Raw genomic sequence first — 23,173 nt, 5'->3', positions numbered from 1 at the left:
TGCAAGGCAGAGATTGCAAGCTGGCGTCTAAAAGATGGAATACAGCTAATGAAACATTTTTCTTGGCCCAAGTGATGGTTTGAAAGCATTCAAATTAGTAACTGGCATTTAACAATCAGGTTATTTCATATATAATCTAGAATTCTCACTTTTCTAGAAGAATGAGCAAATTTGGCAAAATAAGGTTACAACTGTCTATGACAGAAGAGCTCCTTTTGAACCATTTGCTTCAGTACCCACTACTCCCTATTATCTTCTGAAATAAATTCCAGTGTTATGTCCTTTATAATTTTTCTTTGACTTTTTTTCTTTTTCCATTTTTAAAATTAGAGTGTTATAGTTGCATGTAATGGTGGGATTTGTTTTTACATATTCGTATATGTACACAATATAACAATATTCTTTGACCTTTTTTTTAGTGGATTATTTCTTCATCCCAGTATTATGCCAGCATCCATACTTAAGGGAGTTTTTTTTAATTTTATTTTTACACACTACATTTTGATTCCTTGTACACAAATAGGGTAGGTACATAATTTTGTTTCTGTGGTTGTACACAATGTAGATTCATACCATTCATGTAATTATACATGTATATAGGGTAATGATGTCTGTCTCATTCCACCATTTTTCATACCACCCCTCCCTTGGGAGCTTTCGGGCTCCAATTTTTTTTTTTTTTTTTTTTTTTTTTTTTTTTTTGCTTATTTACTTTCCATGGCTGAGATCATTGTAGGAACAGTAGCAGGTATCCAAGAGGAAGATGGATGAAGAAAAAGACCTCATAAGTAAAGAAGAAGGAAGAGATGTCTCTAACTGGCAAGTGTTAAGACAATTGTGGGGTCAGGGTATTATTCTTTGGTTCTGGTGGTTTTAAAACATGGTACACAGACTTTGATACTCTGCTTGAAACCGGGCTAAACTTTGTGAGCCTCTAGGAGAAGGTATTAGAGGTTGAGACAAGCAACTTTGTGACAAGAATCCATGCTACTTCTGATGATTTTTTGGGGGGAACTCTTTGTGGGAACCTTAATCAACCATGTAAGTGGTCTGACTACTGGGAAGTGGCCTTGTAGAAAGACCATACATATGGGCACCATTGTGAAAGGCAGATAGATGCCCAAGGAAACCCAGCTTTTCTGGCTTCCACATTCATGAACATGCCCATTCCAGATCCCTGGTATGTAAGCAAGAAGTCTTCATGGTGACACAACTCAGTCACCTCTGACAGTAACTTCATCAGAGTCCCCGAGCAAGAAGCACCTAGCTGAGTCCATCAACCTCCAGAACAAGCTAGGTTAGTACTTGTGCTTTAAGCTACTGTTCTTGGGCAGTTTTTCATGTAGTAAAAGGTAAGGAAATGCTCTCAAAGAATGGTAAACCCCAAAGGCACCACAGCATGGTGCTCAGTGCCTTCCTTGTTAATGGCAGAGGGAAAAGCTAGATTTGAAGAGTGTACGATGGGTTTGACTCAGGACATTGGTGATGACTAGCAGAGAAGGGGGCCTGGAGATTCCTTTTTCTTAGAACTAAAAAAATTCTGGGGCAAGTTTTGGAGAGAGACCCAGAAAGGAATAAGGAGAGGGAGAAAGTTCTAACATTTGAGTTTGAATTTCTGGTTAGTCTGCACAATGGCATCTTGGAGTCCAAACAAAGTGAATTTAAAGGCAATTCACTTACTTTCCTAATCTGAAGATTGTGATTTAAGGTAGTATGGAGGTCCTGAATTTGTCCAGTATTTAAAACAACACTTCTTGTCCCCACCTCAACTGTTTTTAAGTTTGGTAATAGGACAGTTAGTTGCTCTTTAGACAGAAGTGCTGAGAAGTTGTTAAACATAACATCTAACAGCTCTACCAAGGTGGTGGTTTTTGTGGGAGAGGTCCTGGAGGCAGCAGAGCAAGATCATGAAGGAGCAGATTGCAGATTCTGTAATTTCTTCTGCTCAGATCTCTCAGTGACATTTAACCTGAGCTTGGCTGTGGGGCAACAACTGTAGTAATCTACTTCACAGACAATGTCTGTTTCCTGTGCAAAACTGGCTTGACAGTTTTGACTAATATGTCTATAGATTTTTTTGATTGACCTCTGACCTGATTGTTTTGGTAAGGGCTATTTTCGAGGCTGCTTTTTGCTGATTTATGTAGTCTAAGGTTCATGACTAAGAAGGAAAATCCAGGTTATTTTTCTGTTTTGTTCCATTGAAATTTCTTTAAAAAGCAAGAAAAAGAAAAAAAATGCAGATTAGTTATTCAATTCTAATATTTGGGTATTTTTTTTTCAGTGACTAAAAAGTCAATTTGAAAATAAACTTTAGCTTGCTAATGAATATTTCCAAGGATTGTGATTAGATATTCAGTCTTGTGCATATATATGTGAATGTGTGTGTGTATGCATGCATATAAGTATGTGTATCAGTGAGTGTATTTGTGTGTTCATGTATGTTTGAGTATGTGTGTATACATATGCATGAGCATGTGTCTGTGAGTATGAACATTTGTCTGCAGGCATGTATATGAGTGTATGTTTATGAGTATACTTGTGTGTATTCACATGTGTGTGTGTGTGTGTATGCTGCACATGAGCATGTGAGTGTGTGCGCCTGTATGAATGTGTGTTCATATGTGTAAATACTTCTCACTTTGCATTTTGGTCTGGTGCTTGGATGAAGAGTTTGGAACCTTCTCTGAAGCTCTCCTTCAACAGATAGTGTTCTTCTAAAGCTCCCCTCATCCTATTGGGGCTTCGCAAATTGTTTCTTGAAATCATAACAATTTGGATATCAAAGGGGATTTGAGAATATTTTGGTAAAGAATGTTGTCAGAGTCAGAGCCACTCTGAATGAAAAGTGCTTTTATTTGTGAATCTTAATTATACAGAACAGTGGGTTTCATTGTGTCCCATGCATATGACATATTGTGGTCATTTCCACCCCTCTCTCCCCAACCCCATTATCTACACTTACCCTTTCTCTCCCATCTCATCCCTTCCTCTTCACTAATAGTCTTTCACGAAAAGGATTTTTTAAAGCAATAGGGAGAAGAAACTGCAAGGAGACTTAAAAATGAGATTAAGAGAGCTTTGATAAGTCCCCAGAAAGATTTCTTGGAAATGAGGAATAGCTATATGAACCACTAATAAGCAAATAACCAGAGAATTGAAAAAAAGAAGTGGGGTGGGAGGTGGGAAGTAAAGGACTGTTTTCGTTGAGGTCCCGTGCCATGGGTACTTCTAAATTTGTCAGCAGCAGAACTAAGACTCAACTTTTCTTTCTAAACCTTCTTGTTGAGAGCATGAGGAGAAGAGGTAAGAAGGCTGACTGTACCTCATAATGACTCAAGTCTCTGCAAAAATAGATGATTGGATTTCTATTCCCCCCACGATTCTTATGACCTCAGCCTTCTAAGCTCTGGGAAAAGAAAACAAGCATTGTAGAATTTGTTCAAAATAAATTCTCCTCAAATCTGTAGCCCCGTATATAAAGCAGTCAAATATGTATCTGAAGAGACTTCCATATGCAAAAATGCAAATTAAAATAAAAGTGTGTAGCTGTAGTTAAGATATCCTCTCCTGTGGAAAAACTTTCAGCAGAATTGGCCTCTGAGTTTCACATATTAAGATGATAAAGTAACTTAAGCAGAAGAGGAAACCAAGTCTACAAGGACACTGGAAGCGGGATGTCTTACTGGTCACTTACAAAGGCATCATCATTTTATCGGTGGTAACAAGACCTGGCCATCCGCACCTGAGTTCCCTGAGACTCCCCTGGAACATTTCTAATTACAGAGGAGAGCTAAAATTCTGCTTGAGGTCAGAAGAGAGATGAAGGCATTCTGACCCCCTCACCTGACTATGGCAAGAAAAGAGCACTCTTGGTTCTCATAAGTTCATTCTTGTCACAGTATGTAGAGAAAATTACCTCAGAATCATGCCCTGGGCCTCCTAAGGGCCATAAATTCAGGAGAGGAGATGATTCCGGAAGGCAATGAATTCTTTCTCCATTAATTCGTATCCCTTAAGACAGCCCACAATGAAATGGTTGTTAGCTGCAAGATGAGTGGGTCCAGAAAGTAGCATGGATGGAAATAAAGAGTTCTCTCTTTGGTTTAAGTCAACTATACATGTTGGAGAAAGGAACTTTCAGGAAAAGGTACAAATAGAAATATCACAGGGAAAAAAGCCCAAAAAAATCAAAAAGGAAGAAAGAAAGAAACTCGAAAATTATATTAGACACCTAGATAAAAAAATAACCTCATAGGACCCATCAAATTTAACAAAGATAAAATCAGAAATGTCTTATTCAGAGATTTCATTTAAAATAGTATTTATTATTACCACACAGTACAGTGACCCAATTTTCATAAACAATCTGAATGTTGCTTTTAAAGGCAATAGTGTCAGAAGGAAATGAATTCTGAACAAATCACTAAAATTCCCTGCACCATTTCTATAGCAACTAGAAGCAAGTTACAAGGCTCGGTGACAGAAAATTCACAGAAAGACAAAGCAAACTGCTTTAGGTTGTTTATCAAGTTCATTAAAAATAATAAAAACAGTTAATCTCATTGGATTTTCTAATTGAGACATTTTAGGGTCCTTCATGATTTTATGAACATCTAAGGCACCAATTTCCCGCCCAGTGCCCTTGAACACCTCAGAATACTCAAAGGTGGTAGAGGTGTCCTTAAGCAATTTGCTGTCTTTGAAAAAGTCTAATGCAAATGGTACCTTTGTCTGGACAACACTTATGTGTTTGGAACCCACATAATCTAATATTTAGGTGAAATCACATTCAAGCAAAGCAGAGTCCTAAACAGTATTGAAAAGAAGAGAGAGCTTCAGTTTTTATACACTTGAACAATATTACTTCATAATCTCATTAACATTTCCTGCATCTCTTCTCTTGGCTTCCACCTCTCACCATCACTCATAAAAACCCTATAAAGGGCTGGGGAATATAGCTCAGTTGGTAGAGTGCTTGCCTCACATGCACAAGGCCCTGGGTTCAATCCCCAACATCATACACACATAAAACCCTGTAAAATTCTCCCTCCACTAGCTGCCCCAGGAACATTTGCTCTTTCACTCTAGCTTCTCTCTCTTGACTTTGTTTTTCCTTACCTGTTTCTCATGGAACTCTTTCTTACTACTCCCATACTATTTCCACACCTCTTTTGACTTCTGAGGTCTTGTCGTGCTGGACTCTCCATTTCCATTTCTGCCTCATTCAAGTGCATGGAGGAGCACGCTATTCAGCAATGGAAACCTTTCAGAGACAGCAGTGAGTGACATCATTCCCTTATTGAGTGTAAATGAATCTGTTAATCATTTGAGCATTTCACAATGCCAGCATCTTGTCTGTAAGTGACATCTTACTGGCTAAATCTGTTATGGGAACTTAAGCCCTTCTCAAATGACTTCCTTCTTAACCATTCCCTGCTTACAGTGCCCTGTGGCACCTTCAGGGAATCTCTAGGGCACCAACATACATAGTTTTTAAAAAAACATCTTTGGATAGTGATTATTTTCTTGGCCACTAGGTGGACACTGCCCCATTAAGTGACATTCAGGTATGTGCCATGTTTTTTCAACCAGATATACATATATTTTGGATGCAGGAGACAAGGATTGGATATCTTTTACACCACATTACACCATGCTACCATAGAATTAATGATACTAAAATTTTTGAGCCTAATTTTTCCAGCAAATTTATTTTTCCTAGAAGAGACATTTTCCAAAGTATACGCCAAGAGGCAATAGTTCTATGTAACATTCTGCAATCGAATAATCTGTTCTACAGAGGTTATTGGGTCAGGTTAAAGCTATATATAGTTCTTGAAGATTCATGATATTTGTTAGTAGATTGTTTAATTTGTTTAACCCAACATACCTCAAATTTATTTGTTGTCTGAGTTCATTTGTGCTGCCATAACAGAATACCTCACACTGGATAATTTATAAGAATTCAAACTTATTCCTTAACAGTTGTGGAGGCTAGAAGTCTAAGGTGTCAGCCAAGTTATTTGGACAAAAGTCCTACGTGGTTCATTTCAGCTCTCGCTCCCTGCCTTTTTTTTGGTATAGGAGATTAAACCCAGGGGCCTTAACCATTGAAATATATCCCCAGTCCATATATATATTATTTATTTTAAATTTAGAGACAGGATCCTGCTGAATTTCTTAGGGCCTCACTAAATTGCTGAGACTGACTTTGAACTTGCCATCTTCCTGCCTCAGCCCCCTGAGCCCCTGGGATTACAGGCATGTGCTACCATCCCTGGTCACTTCAGTCCTCTTATAAAGGCACTAATCCCACTCTTGAGGGCAGAGTCCTCATGATGTAATCACATGTCAGAGGCCTCACATTCTAAGACCATAACCTTGGAGTTTACATTTCAACATGTGAATTTTGTAGGGATACATATGTTCAAACTACGGGTGCTCCTTGACTTATAATACATCCCAATAAACTCATGGAGAGTTGAAAATATACTAAATCAAAGATGCATTTAGTGTACCTAACCAACCAACCACCACAGCTTAGCGATGTTGTCTCTGGTAGAGGACTGGTTGTTTACCCTCATGATCTCACTGCTTACTATGAGACATTATTGCCACTGTCCAGCAATATGAAGGAGTATTGTATTATATATCACTAGCCTGATAAAATATTAAAATCTGAAGTATGATTTCCTCTGAACATGTATCAGTTTTACAGTAAAGTTGAAAAATCATAAGTAGAGTCATTATAATCTGGGGACCATCTTTGTAGCCTGAATTCCTTTTCCCCTTTCAAAACACCCCCAGACATCCTACAGAACAAAGGTGCCTCTGCTTTGGTAAACTCTAACCTATGCTATCTACGCTAGCAGATAATTGCAAAATAAAATTCTTGTGGCTTTTTTTTGTTTTCTAGTTTATCATTTCGTCTTAGCAAAAGTTAATGCTGCAATCAGGTGTGAAGAGGAACAATGGAAGTGCAGGGGTAAAAACATACAATTCTAGAATTTTCCTTTTGTACCATCTGCAGTGCATTTAATTCTGGCAGCCTTTGTTTAGTCCATTTTTCCCCTGTGCAGGTCAGGCTTGAAGTGATACATGCTTTTTGTTTTCTCTGGACACCAATCAGAGAAAGTTTCTTTCAACATCTGGTATTGCTTAAAAGCTATAAAAAACAAAAAAGCAGAAAAGAAAAAAAATCACTTCATGAAAAAGCTATTAGTAGGCAGAGAAATATGGGGTTGGTGTTCTCACAAAGGAAGAAACACTTAAGGAAAACTTTAAAAAAACAGACAAGTGAGAAATTTGAATGCAGCTGATATTTCTTTCCATTGACAGTTTATTGTGTGTGGTGTGTATAAAATGACCCACAACAAAACACTGTGTCTTCTTTATAAAAAGCAAAAGCTCTCATACTCTCTCATGGAAAGGACAGCCCAGGGGGAAACCATATGAACACTGCATTGAATTATGTTAAATGGGTCATGGCCAGCCACTAAGAGGACATTTCCTACCAAGGCAAATAATCACTTATTCAAGAGTAGTCCCACAGAGTAGGGAGAAGGGCGAGAAGCAGGCACTCGATCGTGATCATAGGCAAGTGTCCTGTTCCGAGAGATGCCTCCTTCATGGGGAAACCTACTGAGATAGAGCTGAGCCTGCTCAAGAGGAAGTCTTAGTATTTCTCTGGTGCCATGAAAAATTGGAATTAAAATAAATCAGAAGAAATCATTCACTCATTCAGGAAACATATTTTAGCATCCATCAAGGAGCAAATAAAAAGATTGAAAATACCATGGTCTTCACCTTGTATGAGTTTATATCCTAGGAGAAAATGAAGATAGTTGCATGAGTGGGTCTAACACCAGGCAGGATGTGCTGAATGCTAAAAGAGAGTTATAAATGGCTCTGAATGCTGAGAGGAGGATTCTTTAATTTTTTTCTTTTAAAATGTTTTTTTTTTTTTCTCTGAGAATTTATATGCAAGGAAGTATTTGGGACAAAGGTCAATAAAATGATCTTGCTCTTTATTGATGATTACCTCTTATGATCATTGACAGTTTCAACGATCCCATTTGTATTCAGTCATCAATCTTTTAGAACAAAGTTTGGAAAACTATGGCCCATGGAACATATCTGGCCTCTTGCCTGCTTTTAAAATACAGTTTTACTGGAACCCAGGCACATCTGTTTATTTAGGTATTGTCACTGGTTGCTTTTGAGCTATAATGGCAGAGTACTTGCAATGTACATTGTATAACCAACAAAACCTGCAATATTTAACATCTGGTCATTTACTAAGTTTACTGACCTCTGTAAAGACAATCAGAAATGTTGGTCATGTAATAGGGATTAACTTTCCTATGTTATGCACAGACTAACCCCACCCCACCACCCACCATAAACACAACTGTTCCCAATTCAATATGGTATTAGGAAATATACCTATAGACTCTCAGGACTTCAAAGTTCTGTTAGTATATAAACTTTTCCTTATTACCCAGGAAATCAGAACATCACAGCCTAAGTTTCACATTTATTTCTTCTTCACCATTGTATCCTTGGTGCTGAGTACTAAATAGATAATTCTGGGATGAAGGCAGATAAGGCTCAAAGAGATGTGCAAACTATTACAATGTCACACAAGGACTGTGGTTCTAGAACCAGAATTCAGGGTCTGTCCTTCCTCACTGGACTGATCATCCTTTTTTCTAAAAGTGTCTCCCCTGGGTTATTACAAATGGCTTCTTGTCTCATAGACTATCTTCTTGCCTGTAAGGATTCATTGCTACCACAGAATTTCTCCAGCACTCTGCTTAGAAATCTCTAGTGGTTTACCATTACTGCATGTCTACACACATTTCAAGTCTTAACTCACCTGTTACTCCTCTATAAAGACTTTTTAAATCTCTCATGCTCCCAAAAATAAATGTACCCTCCCATGTGCCCTCATCACTTTTATCTATTGGTTGCGGGAAAAATATGTGCTATTGTAAAAAAACCAAGTACTGTTTAGAGCACACCCCTGCAAGTTATCTTATTTTAGCCTTCTATTGCCTTTGAGTTGTATTAAAACTCTGTAAACTTTAGGTAACTGAGAGTAATGCAAAATGATTCATATCTATAAATGTGCAAACAATTCTGTTAAGTGCGGGTTCATTTGGATTTCTTCTCCAGTGTGGAAAAAGCTCTGTGCCTCAATGTGTACCTTGATGATACTACTCCAGATCTAAAACTGGATTATGTATATCTCTTCCTTTACTATTTTTTTAATTGGTTTACTATCTGCCTGATTCCCTTGTTGATAATGACTTAAATAAAAATTTCACACATTTTTGTCTTATATCTGTATGAGAATCATGATTTGAACTTAAAAAAAAAAAGTCATTCTATAACACATTTCTCCAGTGTACATTGTGCAACTACTATGTGCTGAACTTAGTCCTGGGAGCTGATGATCAAGACAGTCATCTTGGCCCCTGAGTTCAAGGAGTTTATGTCTAGTGAATGAGATAGATATATTTTTAAGACTCGAAGATATAACCAAGTTTTAAGGGTCATAGAGGAAAATTTCAGGGAGTTTTAAGAGAAAAATCATAGAGAAATTGGTTTAGAATTACAGTGGAAAGTGAGGAATTCATGAAGTCCTCCTCAGAAAGTGGCATTAGAGCTAAGAACTGAAGCATGAGAAAGAATTAACTAGGTAAAGAGAAGGAAGAGGAACAGTTCAGACAGTGGGAGCATATGGAGCCCCTGTAGTGGGATGGAGAGATAGCAAATGAGGTCTAATGAGACCTGATTCGGCAGGGCCTAGTAGCCCACAGTAAGCAGTTTGGTTTATGAGTTTAACAAGAGATTACTAGGAAGTTTTATAAGATCCCTCTGCTTCCATATTGAGAATGGCTTAGAATAATATTCAGAATGGAAGTAGGCTCATTAAGACGATACTATAGTCTAATAGTATTTGTTTAAACACTCATCTCAGTCTACCCGCTAAGATACAAGTAAGTATTAAGGATAAACTCCCATGAGATCATGTGCTTATCTCAGAATCCATCCAACTTCTCGCATACACAGATGGCATAAAATACGTGCTCATTGAATTGAATATCAAGCAGTGCTATAATAATAATAGCTAACATTAACTGAGTGTTTACTACGATTCAGATACAAGGAGCTTTGCGTGAACTATATATATGATTTAAAACTCATTTTTGATGAGGCAGGTTTGGTCATTATTTTCATATTACAGGTGAGATAATAGAGGCCTATGAAGGCAAAATAGCTTTTATGAGGTCATGCAATCAGTGAGTGGAATAAAGTCAGTTTTTCCTGAATCCAGAACCTGAATCAGTAATTATTACTTCCCATTCATTCGAATAGCAGTTTTACCAAAACAGATGGTAGTTTGCTATGTCTGTTTTTTTATTTTTAACCCTTTAGAAGATTTACAGTTTGACAATTCTTTTTCAGATTATATTCAAGCTCTAAGTCAACATTTTGGAAATTGCATCCTCCTTCAGACATTGCCATTTAGACTTCCTCTTATCCCCTCAAAGGGATATGCTATTAGAATTTTGCACAATCTGTTTCACATTAGTGATTTATGTCATCTTCAAAATAATTTTATGCCTAATAACATCACCTATATTGTAAGACAGCAGGAGTCAAGCCATAAGAAAAAATGAACACATTCATTGCAGCTCCAATTGAAACAAAGATAAAAGAATAAATATTTGCCAAATATAAAGGAGCCAAACTCAGTAGGGAAAGAACTATTCTGTTCCAAATTTGGTGGGAATCTCAATGTAGGAAGGAAAAGAAAAAAAAAAAAAAACCTAATTGAGTATTTGACTTCATTACATTAATACATCTTCACTGTATTCATTTAATCAGACAATTACAAGTGACAAGATATAATAGTACCAAATTCCCTGCACATGAATAAAAAGTAATTTTGGATTATCTTGTTATATTGACTTCTCATCACAAAGAGCTTGGTTTCTTTTCCTTGAACTTAGCTGGGATATTTGTAATTGCTTTAACTGGTTTTGATTGACCAACTGCTTTAACAGGACTATAAATACAGATGTCAGAACAGTGAACACTAAATGTTTATTTCTGTGATCCTTCTCTAGATATTGACAATCTGACCCATGAACCCGCCAGCAGGAAATCTCATAGATCATTTTCTCTACAGGAGATTCTTGCAGTTGGGCAGGTTTGTCAATATCTCTCACAGAGGGTTTTGATCAAGGACTGCTTTGTAATTGTCTGGAAGATACATTAAACACCTTGCTTTCCCCTGTGTTCTAAAGACAGAACAGTCACTTCAAGTGTAAATTGCTCACACCAAGATTTTTATAACTGGCTATTTTAAAAAGCATGTTTCAGATCCTTACTACTTAGAGAATTCACAATCATATGATTTTCTCATACATTTCTCCAAAGCTATTCCCTTGCTCATCAAATCAGAGTGTTAAAAAAAAAAAAAAAAAAAAAAAAAAAAACCCTAGTTGACAAGTCTTTTTAAATTTAAAGACCACAACTGCTTGTTGGTCTAGTCAGCTAACTCTTGACTTAGAAATGACTTGAGAAGTCTGTATGTCTCTGCTCATACTGGCATGATTACACATTAATGAGTCTGCACTGAGCATGCACAACATAACTGACAAAATCATCTGGATAATTCCCACCTGTCTTGGCTCATTTTCTGTTGCTATAAGTGAACACCACATACTAATTGATAAGGAAAATAAATGTATTTCTTATGCTTTTGGAGTCTGGGAAGCCTAAGAGTGAGATGCTGGCATCTGGCGAGGGTCTTCTTGCCACATCATTAAATGGTGGGCAGCATCGTATGGTGAGACAGTGCAGTTGTGCATTGGCTCAAGTCTTCCTTCTTAAAAGGAATGGATTTGTATGGAAATTAAGTATTTGAGCACAATGTCTCAATGTCTGCTCAATTCCTTCTCTTCTCAATAACTTTTTTCTAGTACTCTTTTCTGATGTCATTTCCTGTGCTTTTTTTTTTTTTTTTTTTGTGGGGTCAGAAGAAAAGTGAATCGATGAACATCTGTTCTGATTTGTTTTTCCCTGAGCATGAATTAGCAGAAGGGAGAATAATAGGATACTTGTGAAATTTGAACACATTAATGGGCTCTATGGTTGGAAGGGGAGGAAGTAGAGTGGATGTTGCAATACCATTTAAGGAAAATCTAAAAATTGTTCTCCTATCCTGATTGTGATGCTAATTAAGGTGGGCCAGCTCACTGGGAGTCATAAGGGAGAAATAGGCCCAGAACTTGATGAGGTTCCTAGTGGAGAGAGGAATTAGAAGATCAATTCTAACTCAGGCATAACTACCCAACTGCAGTGGGATCATGCTAAGCTCTGCTTTTTGGGAAGAAACCTGTGAATTCACTATCCAGATGATAACCATTTTCTCACTAAATTTTTGTGTTAAACATCAGCAATTCACTGAGAAGTCTACAGTAGCATTAGCAAGGGGGCATTCAGGTTATAAGCCCCTTAAAATAAGGTTAGGTTTAGTATTTTTTGGTCAAGACAGCTATTTTAGAGTATAAGGAAGAATCTCTTTCTAACATTGCCTTCCTATACATAATTTAGTTAAAACAGGATTTCCTTGAGAGAAACCCACAGTATGAAAACAAATGGACATAAAAAAGACTCACGATGTAACAGGGGAGGGGACTTGGGAGTTAGACTCCTGACCGCCATTCTTGACTTAGTCTACTGACATTTAGAAATTGCAAATTAAAGAGAAAATGAGACAAAGTCAGCTCCTTCATATATTTTATCCTCTCGCTCTAGGAACTGATAAAACAGCTCTTCAACACACAGGTGGAAGTGTGAATCTGAGAGCTAATGAATACTGGAAATGTTCCCAAAAATTCACAGTTTGAGAACAAGTTGTCATGAATTAATTTTGTCTGAGCACCCTGTTCAAATGGATTGTAAAACAGACTAAAATTTCAAGCTTCCCATAGGCAATCTTATCTCATCTTTGGGGTCCAGCCTGAAATGAGGTTGCAGTATTTGTCATTACAAGTGGCAGGCATTACATTTCACATTAAAACATCTAGGTGCCATCCCTCCTCAGCCCACTAGCTATTGTGTGAATACTGATGAGAGCAATGATAAAATTCTTAATCATAGCTGCAGGATGAACAAAAATATGCTACGTATTTCTTCTTCCAGCCCCTTCCATAGAGGGGCAGGTCTGCCTACCGGTAAGAGCCTGGGTTTTACATACACAAACCTGGACTGTATTCTCAGCCCTTCTACTTATTGACTGTGTGAACCTAGGCAAGTTACCTCTGAGTTACCTTTTAGTCTCAGGTTCCTTATCTATTAAACTGGGATAATAACATATGTATCTTGCAGAATCGTGAGGATAAAACATAAAGGGATTTGCCTAATGTCTAGCACTGAATACTAAATACTCAGTGAAAATTAGCTGCTTTCACAGTTACCTGATAGATCTTGGTGATTTATTCCATTTTTCCCTGTTAAATGAATTAATCATCTTAAATATCAGGAAGGAAGTATTCATGTAGGCTGTGTCTTTAGTATACTACTAGTAAAAGAAAAGTAATATTATATGCATATGCTTTGGTATTTCCAAACCTCTCATTCATATTACCTCTGTTGGTCCCTGAAACATCTTTGTGAATCATCGTGGACTTTCCTATTCCCATTCTTCAGATGAGTAGACTGTGTTTCAGAGGTAAAGAAACTTGGACTGCACGTTCTCTGTGATAATCTCATGCTAAGTTCTCAGGTCTTTGACTCCAATGTAGAACAATCAAAACAAATGTGACTATCTGTCCAGCTTTGTGATAGCCTTCTGCTAAGCCAGGTGTCCTGGTGCAATGACTATACTTTTTGCAGGTCTGTGTTAATCTGAAGCTTCTGGATCAATCCTTTTATCTGTTCTCCAGATATAAACAAGAACACAATCCTTCATGTTCTTCAAAAGGCTGTTTCAGAGAAACAATAGCAATAGAAGGTTATATATAGAAAAATCTTCCATTCCTCCATGGTTAAACAGTGTTATTAGATCAAGTTAAATCCTCAAAGATAGAATCATAAAGATGTACTTCTTAGATAGTTGTGAAATTGTTTTATTGAATGGTCATCAGGCATTATCAAACATTATTAACTTTTTGTGTGTGTGGAATTGGGGATTGAACTTAGGGATGCTATACTACTGAGCTACATACCCACTCATTTTTATGTTTCATTTTAAGATAGGGTCTTGCTAAACTGTCCAGTTTGGCTTCAAATTTGCAATTCTGCTGCCTCAGTTTCTGGAGTTTCTGAGATTATAGGTGTAAACGACTGTGCCTAGCTATTCTACTTAACTGATTTGTGTCAAAATAAAAAGTTTTAGGAAACAAGTATGTACTTGTTCTATCAACGTAAGGATATTCTCCATTTAATTCATCCTACCAACATTGAGCACCTGAATTTTTCCTGGGCTTAGGCCCAAGGGATGCAATATTGAGTAGGGAACAGTCTCTTTTGTCTAACAGATAAACAGGAAAATACTGCATAGGACAATACCTGTGCAATAGTAAATGAAATTACTTAAAAGAATTGCTGCAAAGCTTGGGAATCCCTCAAATTACCCTCACTTCTGACACCATTCGCAAGTTTGGAGATTTCCAAGCCTACCCCATGTTCAATAATTTGCTAGAATAACTCATGAAACTCACTGCAAGGTATTATACTCATGATTATGGCTTTCTATAGCAAAGGAATACAGAATAAAAGCAGTCAAGGAAAGTGCTACATATAACAGAGTGCAGAAGAGTTCCAAATGCTATGCGATGGACAGTGCAAACTTCTTCCAGCAGTGACATATGATGCTCTGTATGCAGTACTAAGGTCCTGAGAAAAGTGCACCTGAGCCTTGATATCCAGAGATTTTATTAGGGTTCAGTTATATATGGTTGACCACTCATGGGGAAGATCTTTATTTTTATCCCCAAGGCAGGTCAAGCTGATAACCCCTGGCCTGATGTCTCCACCATAAATCACATTGTTAATTTACACTATCAGGTGCGGCTCCTGTAAACAAAAGCATTCTTATCAGGTGGGACTTTCCAAGGGTTGAGAAATAACCTCCAGGAGCCAAAAACAAAGGTCAAGTTTTAGAAAACTTAATTCTTTGTTATTCAACCACCACACCACTTTATAGGGCCAGAGAAGATTTCTTGGCAGGGAGGAATGTAAGTGGAATTTTCAGGACAAGGAAGAGTCATATCAGGTCTTCCAAAAGGCAGAATGCATGCAAAGCTCTGAAACAAGAGTAAGTTGAGTTTGTTTGTGACACTTCAGAACATCTGAAGAAGAAGATATGAGAGAGCCAGTGGCAAGAAATAAACCGAGAGAGACAGCTAGAGACAGATTTTGTAATGCTTTTGAGAAGGCATGGTGTGTTGGAGTTATTTTTCTATCTGTCTGCGAGATTCAGTTGGTAAATATTCAGGAATTTTTGTAAGCTGCTGTTCCACAGTTATTAAGAACTAAATTATATAGACCTATGACTATCATTATATAATATATTATTACACAGACTTATGACATCACTTTGGTAGCTTGAAATTGGCCATAAGAGAGCTACTTAAACCATAGTGACTGGCAGTGATACAAGTCAAGGTCCCTACTTCCTTCCAGGAACTGATGGTTAAAACATCAACCAGCACAACCCATCCTCTACTTTGAAATCAAAATTATCTTCCCAATGAACAAAGTTTATTTTGTCACTTCCAACTTAACATCTTTAGTTGTCATTTTTGTCCTCTGGGAAATATTGCTTCTGAGAGTGTTGTTGGACGGTTATGACAATCTTCCTTCACAAGGACTCATGGGCAAATCTGTCCCTATTCCCAGTACCAAGAACAGCTATGTCTAACCAGAGTGTTTAGTTTTTTATCTTATGCATCCTATAAATTTCACAACCAATCTCTTTTTCTTGTTCCCACTTGCAGGTGTAAAACCAAATTCATGGTCCATCTTGGAAAATTTATGCTGTACATTTTTACATCCTTACCCCAACTTCCTTTTGTTTTCCCATCCTTATGTTTTCTTTTGATACAGTTTTCTTATTTAAAAAATTATTCAACTGTATTTTATGCATTTATAACACAAGAAAGACAATAATTAAATAGATTTGAAAGGAAGTCCATGTCCTTGAAGACTTACATGTATAAAAAAATTAAAAAATCAAGGATACACAGTTTTTGTTGTTGAGTGACTTTCTTTCACTGGTTTGAGCTTGGATTTGAGATTTCTTCATGGAATCAAGGGAAAGAGAGGATGCTTACACTCTATTACATCTTTTAGGGCTCCATTGAAAAAGGAGACTTCACAGAAGAGTCTGGAAGGAAGAGAGAGAGATGGTAAGAGTTAAATGGAGAGATGGTAAGAGTTAAATGGAGAGATGGTAAGAGTTAAATGGAGAGATGGTAAGAGTTAAATACTTTGCATAGTATTTAGGACATTCACCTGACATGGATTCTTCCCTATGAATGCTCACACTATCTTGGACTAGATGTGCAATAGACATATCCAGCTCAATTAGAGAACAATAGGTACCATTGTTCTCTTTAGGAGCTTATCAATTTTTGGAGGTTCACTAAAGGGGAATTCTTTTGAATTTAAAACGGGTGTCTTTAGGGGTCACCCTGGCAGGAAACATATTGCTCTGTTTCTTCCCATGACATCATTACATTTGTTTTACACTTTTCTTTCATTCAACCTAAGATTCACAGCAATTCCACAGAATTCTTCCTTCCTGCTTCGGAGAGGAGGAAGCAAGGATTTTGGGCACTTAGAGAACATGTCCTAGTGGCAGAAATAGGATATGGGTCCCTATTCATGGCCTTCTATCCTTGTTCTCTTCCTCAGTAAATCCCCTACCCAGAATCGAGATTCAGCTTTGACCACTCTGACAGGGAACAGGTGATAAGTGGGAAATATACACAAATATCTGCAAGGCTAACAGGACTGAACATTTCAAAGCAATATATATGAGGCACTAAATGCTCTCAGGTGTAAGGACCTGTTAGTCAGTTTCCCATCACAGTGACAAAATACCTGAAAAAAGCAACTTAATTGAAGAATGATTATTTTGACTCATGATCTCAGAGATTTCCTTCCATAGTTGCTTGACTTGGTTGCATTGGATCTGTGTTAAGGAAGTACCTCATGATGGGGAGTGTGTGATAAAGCAAAGCTTTAGATCTCATGAGAAGGAATCTAATTGGCTCAGTTTATGTCAGGTGACTACAATGTTTAATCAAGTGTGACTTCTAAGATGTCTACCTTGGGGTAATTTCCATGTGTGCTCTTATAAAGGACCAAACAAAAATTTAAAATTTTATTTGTTAGTTAATAAAATATATTTCTTGGATTATAATATAAAGTATTACATTTTAAAGAGATTGTAGAAACAGTACTCTTAGCTTCTCATCTCTGTGAACAAAAGACCAGACAAGAATAGCACAGAGAAGGAAAAGGTTATTTTGGCTCACTGTTTCAGAGGTTCAGTTCATGGTCAATCCACTCCATAGCTTTGGGCCCTATGTGAGGCAGAACATCATGGTGGAAGGGCAAGGATTTTTGTATAAGGCATGGCAGAGGAAAGCAGTTCAGGCCATGGTGACCAAAAGCAGACAAATCTCCACTCACCAGAGACAAAATATAAACCCCAAAGGTCAGCCCTGTCTCCTCCAGCAACATTCTACCTGCCTATAGTTACCACCCAGTTAATCCATATCACTGATTAAGTGACAGCTCTCATAATCATATCATTTCACTTATAAAACTTCTTGCATTATTTCACACATGAATTTTTCTGGGACACCACATATCCATAACAAGTATCACGCAGGAAAATTAGCAGAGGAGATAGTAAATAGACAAAAGGGACCCAGAGTTGTAAGAAAGTTGGCCGCTGATGAGCTGGGATGCAAAGGAGCCCCGACATCTACTAAGTCTCTTACTACTACCACTGAAAATCCTCCTATTTTGACTGTAAATGGATGATGATATATAATGGGGGTGGGGGGGGGGTGGGGGGGGGAGAAGCATGGAGGAACTTTAGATTATGTAGAGGGAAATGAGAGGGAGGGGTTATGGAAAATGGTGGAATGACACAGACATCATTACCCTATGTACATGTATGATTACACGAATGGTATGAATTGACATAGTGCACAAACATAGAAACAAAAAGATGTGCCCCATTTGTGTACAATGAATCAAAATGCAGTCTGTAAGAAATACAAAAATAAAATAAAATAAAAAAGAAAGGAATATATCCTTTGAAATTAGAAGGAATTAGATCAAACGAGCTGTATAGAGACTTACAAAGCTTGCAGTGTTATGCTTAATATAAAATATTGTGAACCAACCAACCAACAAACAAAAGACAATGAAAACACAAATATCTGAATTGTAGCAAGATTCATACTGAAAAAACAACTCATGATCAGTTTTTACGTAATGGTCACCTGAAGCATGAAAGACCAACCTCAGGATGTCTAGATACTGTTAACACCATTTCAGTATTGAGACTCTGGAATTAACAGAAGATTTTAGTGAATGACACCCTTGTTTAAAGAAAGCTCTTGTCCTCAGAAATGACCCAAAAGGACAGTGCTATAATACTCATGGACATCTGGACCACCGGACTATATTTTAAATATTATATCATCATGCTAGTAATCATGGCTAATGGTTTGAAAATAAAGAATAGAGGCTAGGGATGATGATATGTAATGGGAGTGGGGAATGGGGGTGAGAGAAGAATGGAGGAACTTTAGATTATGTAGAGGGAAATGAGAGGTGGGTATGAAAAATGGTAGAATGAGACAGACATCATTACCCTATGTACCTGTATGATTACATGAATGGTGTGAATCTACTTCATGTACAACCATAGAAATGAAATGATGTATCCTATTTGTGTACAATGAATTAAAATGCAGTCTGTAAAAGAAAGAATAGAGGCCAGGGGTGGAAACTGAGAAAGTATGTTTTTAATTGGGGGAAAAGTCAAATAGTCTCCTTTCTGAAGGACAGCATCTTAATAAGCTCCACTGCCATCACACTCCACCTGATTCTGAATACCTGGAACTTTTGCTGTCACCACTAAAATGTAGGTCTCTAGAATCTAGCAGACCTTGAGGAAAAGAAAAAGGATCCCAATATTGACTATTCCAAAATACATGGGTTTTGATGGAGTCAGAAAGTTGGATTTATTACTGACTTTTTGGAAGTTCAATAATAGTAAAACCAACAGGCAAATGAAGACACTGAGCACGTGATAGCAATGCTTAACTACTCCCAGGCAAAAGATGAGATGGGATAACCTCAAAGCCCTTCCTCAGTCTACAGAAGCTCCTGGCTGAGAAATTCAAAGCTGAGTTAACTTACCTCTCTTCATAGTGCTGGAAATAGAGAGATATTTCTTGCTTCTGATATACCATGTGAAACACATTGGCAGCAGATCCCTGTGTATTTGGTTTAGAACAATGGAGATAGTGCTGGACTAAAAGGGAGAAAAGGGTGACATCCTGACTCTGTTGCTTATTAGCTGTATGGCCTGGAGTAAGTTGCTTAGCATCTCATATCTTTAAAAACAATTTTTTTTTTTAAATTTTATAAATGAAGAAAACTATACTTGAATTTTTGACCCCGTGGAGTAATTAGGTAATGTGAATTAGCAAATTAGGTAATAAGAATTAAAATACTTTTGTTCAAGACACTTTAAACAAAAAGTGTATAAATGGTTTAAAGCATTCATTGTTTCAGGTAAAATTGGCCATGGGTCTGTCTTAGAATGCTATTTGAGGAATACTACTGAATTTCACAAAACCAATTCCTTCCCAAGCGCCACTTGCAAATTTCACATTCATCTACAGGCTCTGTGACCTCTGCCTTTTGACCTCACCTCTCCATGAAAACTGCATTTTTCAAGTTCATCTATGATCTCCTAATCATTAAATTTAATGTTTACTCTTCCAGTTTTCATCCTCAACCTCTCTGAAGCTATGATATCACTTTTAATTTTCTCTTTTAAATTTCCTCCTACTCAGGTGACCCTGTCTGTACTCTTTGGGCTGCATTCTGATGCCTCTGACTGCTTATTCTCCACTGATTTCTCTTTTCTCCCACTCTTTAGACATAGGCAATCTCCAAGCTTCTGTCTCATTCTCCTTCTTACTCAGCTTGGTGGTTTCATTCATCTCAGGTCTTCTTCAGGTTGTCTCATGAGCACCTAAAAACGCTTACAGCCATTTGACCCTTAGCATCATCCTTTTTCTCATGATCTATAAATTGAGAATGATTTGTTACTTTTGTATTGATGGAGATAAGGGGCTTCATTTATTTTGTCTTGTGCCCCTGCCCAACCCTTGATTGATTCAGTCAACTTTCTTCCAGAGAGTTCTGTTACCCTCAAACCTAGGTCTTCATATCTTTCACCAGGATTCCTTTAAAAACCTTCAAACTAAAGGGAAATTATTTTTAAAACAGAGACCTAGTCATACTCATTTACCAGGATCCTCAACTCCCCCTTGTGTGGAACCACAGCATGCTCTCTATCCATAGTCCTCCACACTTGGGTCCCACCCTGACTGTGCAAGGATGGAATCCTGATGTCCCCACCCATGTTTAGGATTCCAGCCAAATTCAGTCATTTTCCTGATCACGAAACACCTAATGCTTTTCACACAAATGAATATGTCAACATGTTGCATCTCTTTCATTTCTTGTTTCTGCCCTTTTTCCTTCTGTTCATTCCTTCAGACATATTGTCTCCAGTCACTACCATCTCTTCAGTCCCATGGATTCTTCAAGACTCAGTATGAATAAGTTCCCCCTCTTTTTGAACCTTTCTCTCCTCATGTCAGATAAAACAATCACTTCTTTGCTGAGATTCAAGAACTGATGGTCATGTTGTACTTACCACTGTTCCTTGTATTCCTGAGTGATTCTCCTTTCTCTCCTCTTGGATGCAGTGCTCTCTAAAAGATGAAACTGCACCTTCTTCATTCTTGTAACCTAAATGCCTCACATACTGCCTTAAATGAAGTTGGATTAAATTGAGTGACATTGCCTAAGGAAGCTCTCTATTGGGATACTGTAAAAAACTACAGTTTAAGGTATTGACTCACAAACATACAAGCGTAATTACAGCTCACCTGATTCAGACCTCTTGTCTGTTGACATTCAGCTACCTTCCTTTGGTCTATAATACTTATTTAAGGATAACTGTGCACAGGCATATGGCAAGTGTTTATGAGAATCATATATGACTTAGAGAAACCATTTAAAGTAGGCATTATGTTATCTGTGCTTTACAAATGTGGAAATAAAAAGTTCAGAGGGGTTGAATAAAATCCAAGGATTACACAGTTCACAAATGGCAGAGTTGAGACTTGAGCTATACAAAATGTGTATAGCTTAGTCTTGACTAAATAATAAATAAGAAGGTCAGAAAGTTCCCCTGGCATATTTGAGTTTTTCTTCTAAACCCACATTGACTTGTTTATCCACAGATCTTAATTTAGCCTCTTGCAAATAAATTTCTATTTTTAACATGTACCTTCTCTTGTATTCATGAGTTGAGTCTTGTCCTAATCTCTTTTGGCTTGGATGCAATCCTTGGGAAAGTGCTGTTATGTCTTAATGTACTCAGCTGTTCACTGGAGGGGATAAAGCCATAGATGTTTCCAGTGGCAGCTGTCTGCAAACCCCTGCCATGTTTAAAAACAAACTTAGAAAACTGGGCTCCTGGGGCCAGAGAATTGTAGTTTATTGTAAGATGGAAAATGCTTTAGGAAGCCCAAGGAGCAAAGGATACCCTTCTACCTATATTCTTCAGGATCTCCAAGTGGCCAGACTTATATTTTTCCAGTTGCAAAGGCAGATTGTTTTTCCTCTGAAATTCACAAAGGTAATTATGAAATGATTCAAAAGTGCACTCAAATAATTTGAGGTTATATTTATTTTTTCTATATATCTGATGAGCAGTGACCTCTAGCAATGACATGTTATTTAAAAAATAAACCAATCGACTCCACCAAACATTCACTATGTGACTGTCTAAGATTATGATTGGAACATGCTCTGGGTTCCCTAGAATCTGGAAGTTAAACACATGACAAGTACTCAGTAAATATGTTAAATCGAAATCAGCATGGCCTGGTAATGGAAGTATTTTCTCTGAAACAGCCTTTATGTTTTGACATGAAAGTGAGAGGAATGAACCAGAAGATCATACGTTCACTTTAAATTTATAAACAACAAAACAAAAAAGTACTTTCAATAATTATCCTAATCAAGTGTCTCATGCAGAATGCATAATCCTATGAATGGCATATGAATGATGCAGGGTGGTGGATTATCCTTGAAGTAGATTCCTTTGTTGTTGTTAGGGCCTTACACAGGTTCTAGTCAATAAGACTTACATTAAATAACCAGTGGAACATACTATAGTGAAACATATCATATAGAATACTAAGGAATAAACTTACATGAAGTGTGAGGAATCTATACTAAAAAAAACTATAAAATTTTACTGTGGGATATAAATAAGGTAAACAAATGGAATTATCCAATATGGTCTTGGAAAAGAAGACTGAATTAAATACATAGGTTAAACCCCATTGGACTCTTTTTGGGAAGATGATTCAGGTTCAAAAAAAGGTGAATTATAAGGATGATGTATTTGAGAAAACCCAGGTATTTTTTGTAAAAAAGAGCTCTCACACAAAACACAACAACATAAAAAAAAAAAAACCCAAAACCATGATATTGTGTTATAAACATAAAAATCAAAAGAATTTGATGTCGATATCAGAAAGGATAGACAGTTCAATAGGATAGAATGAAAATTACAAAGTTATAAGAGTTTAGTCTTACAAGAGTTTAGTTTATAATTTCAGATAAGCACATACATCAGTCAGATCAAGTCATGCCAGGTAATAAATTATTCTCAAACTCTATAGATTGTCATGGTTTGGCTCTGAGTTGACCCTCAAAACTCATGTACTAAACAATTAGAGGAGAAACGATTGGGTTATAAAAGCCTTAATTCAATCAGTGAATTAATCCCATGATGGGATTAATT

General features: G+C 37.2%; 1 long non-coding RNA gene across 2 annotated transcripts in view; it reads right to left on the bottom strand.

The window, feature by feature from the left end:
- Nucleotides 1–15,879: 15,879 nt before the first annotated feature.
- LOC306659102 overlaps nt 15,880–23,173 on the bottom strand; it is a 72,211-nt gene continuing 64,917 nt past the window's right edge. The window contains exons 2-5 of one of the 2 annotated variants that reach the window (XR_013763207.1): nt 21,008–21,065; nt 19,474–19,588; nt 18,538–18,613; nt 15,880–16,411 (exon numbers count right to left, since the gene is read on the bottom strand). This is a non-coding gene — a long non-coding RNA (uncharacterized lncRNA). The remainder of the gene's footprint in view (nt 16,412–18,537; nt 18,614–19,473; nt 19,589–21,007; nt 21,066–23,173) is intronic. The other variant, XR_013763208.1, reaches the window with a different exon arrangement.

The sequence above is a fragment of the Sciurus vulgaris genome (assembly GCF_902686455.1).
Source record: "Sciurus vulgaris genome assembly, chromosome: 4".
In the NCBI taxonomy this organism is placed as follows: domain Eukaryota; kingdom Metazoa; phylum Chordata; class Mammalia; order Rodentia; family Sciuridae; genus Sciurus; species Sciurus vulgaris.
This window is presented reverse-complemented; position numbering and strand designations above follow the sequence as displayed.